Source organism: Tenrec ecaudatus, chromosome 8, assembly GCF_050624435.1.
Source record: "Tenrec ecaudatus isolate mTenEca1 chromosome 8, mTenEca1.hap1, whole genome shotgun sequence".
In the NCBI taxonomy this organism is placed as follows: Eukaryota; Metazoa; Chordata; class Mammalia; order Afrosoricida; family Tenrecidae; genus Tenrec; species Tenrec ecaudatus.
In genome coordinates, this window is record NC_134537.1 from 57,605,704 (window position 1) to 57,607,719 (window position 2,016).

General features: G+C 48.3%; 1 pseudogene; it reads right to left on the reverse strand.

Annotated features, from left to right (window-relative positions):
* Positions 1–543: 543 nt before the first annotated feature.
* On the reverse strand, positions 544–1,310 carry LOC142455407 (vesicle transport through interaction with t-SNAREs homolog 1B pseudogene; annotated as a pseudogene).
* Positions 1,311–2,016: the final 706 nt, after the last annotated feature.

Here is a 2,016-nt window from a genome sequence, read left to right on the forward strand (position 1 = left end):
TATGGTAACACTTATGCATGACAGTGGCAACTGTCAGGGCCTGTGTCACCCTCACAATTGTTCCTATGCATGAGCAATGATGCAGCCACAGTGTCAATCCATTGTGTCAAGAGATTTCCTTTTATTTACTTTTTGCTGCCTCTGTACTTTATGAAATAAGATGTTGTACTTCTCCAGGGACTGGCCTCTCCAGACAACATGTCCAAAGTATATGAAACAAAGTTCTTGCCTCTAAGGAGAACTCTGGCCATACTTCTTCCAAGACAGATTTGTTTGTCCTTTGGCAGTCCGTGATACTTCTTTCTTTCTTTTATAAATGTCAAGGAATCATAAACTGCACTACTTACCTTGGTATAACTTTGGTGTTTTTACTTTCCTTTCACATTTAGGTGGTTTTCTGTCTCTCCTTCCTCCTCCCGCAGTTTGGCTGGACAGTGCATACTTGAACTGTCAGCCCACAGCAGGAACCCATTATAGTGCATGTCCCCAATATTCATTCACAGTGTCAAAGTGCTGCTCTGCAAATCCTTCTCTCTAGGAAGTTTAAAGATGTTGGAAGATTTTGTAACACACCAGGCCTCCTAGGATGGCAAGCTCCAGTAAGGTGACGAGTGACGATGGGCAGCAGCAGCTTATTGGTGACAAATTTTTGGGAACACTGACCCGAGAATCTTTCGACTTTTGCTCAAGTTTTCACTTGTGTTTACCAGTCTACTCTGGTTGTGCCAAACCAGTCTCATTGCTCTCCTATATGCTCTATGATTTCTGGGTCAATCGAGTCTTGTGGACCTGATGAGAATGCTCAGTACTCTGCGTGGCCTGTTTCAGGCTGTCAGTTCCTTTCAGAAGCAACACCCCTGAGATGGTAGCCGCGTTAGGTGCTCACTATCCATAGTGCATGTGCTGTACCTCGAGACCCCGCACCCCCAGCAATAGCCGTCAAAGGCATGCTTCTCACTTCCTGGTGTAGTTTGGCAAGGTCCTTATCGAGGTTCACAGTTTGGACAGCATGGGGTTGCAGAAAGACAGGTGGGCGTAAAGTAGTTCCTCTTCCATCTCTGCCGTTGTTTCATTTTCTTCCTGTGGATTTCCATCAAAATCTCACATCAACTTCTTCTCCTCAGTCTCCGACTTCCCTAGAAGCTTCCTGGACACCCCTCGAAGTCCTCATGGAGGCCACAGAAGATCTCATGTAGCTTCTCAAAATGCTTTAAGGCGGTGGGCAGAGGTTGCCATGGTGCCAGCCACGCTTGGGCAATGCCACCTGGATTCTGGGCGTGGGCCGCTCCTATTCTTAGCCCCACAGCCATCAGTGTGACCACTGCTGCTGCCCAAGAAAAAGTGCCGCCAGGGCCTCAACCAGGTCCTCCCAAGCTGGAAGGCCCACTCTTTTCCCATCATCCTGGGAGCATTAGACCTGAAGGCCTGACTGAAAATCCAGAGAGCTGCATGGTCCAGACAGTGCTGGAGGAGGAGTGCTGCACTGGAGCAAGCCACAATTCTCAACCCTCAGAAACACCTGGTTCCAAGTTCAGGAGTATGTTACAGGGGCAGGTCCCAAGAAGACCCGTGGACCCGCAGCTCAGTCGCCTAGATCCAGTCAGCAGGCCAGTGAGACAGACAGTCCTCAGGTTTTTCATGCTCCTCTGAAGCAGCCATTTTCAGTGTCAGCTCTCCCACAACCATCCACCATGTGGCCTTGCATGCTTTCCAGAGACAGCATACATTATCTGAGAGTGTGTTACTCGAAGCTTCCCTTTCCCTCATAAAAGTTACTTGGATTTACAAAAGTGCTCCTGCTGCATGAATTCTTTCAGCATTGAGAAGCAACAACCCAGGGACACCATCCCAGAAACTGAGCACTTTTGGTGCCGTGACTCCGATAATCCTGTCTAATCCGCCCTTTGAGGTAAACCCAGGCTCAGGAAGAATCTGTTTCTGGAGCCAGGAGATGAGAACTCTCTCTCTGTTTTCACCTTTGGTGCACACTCCTTTGTTTCAGAACTCATTTTTCAC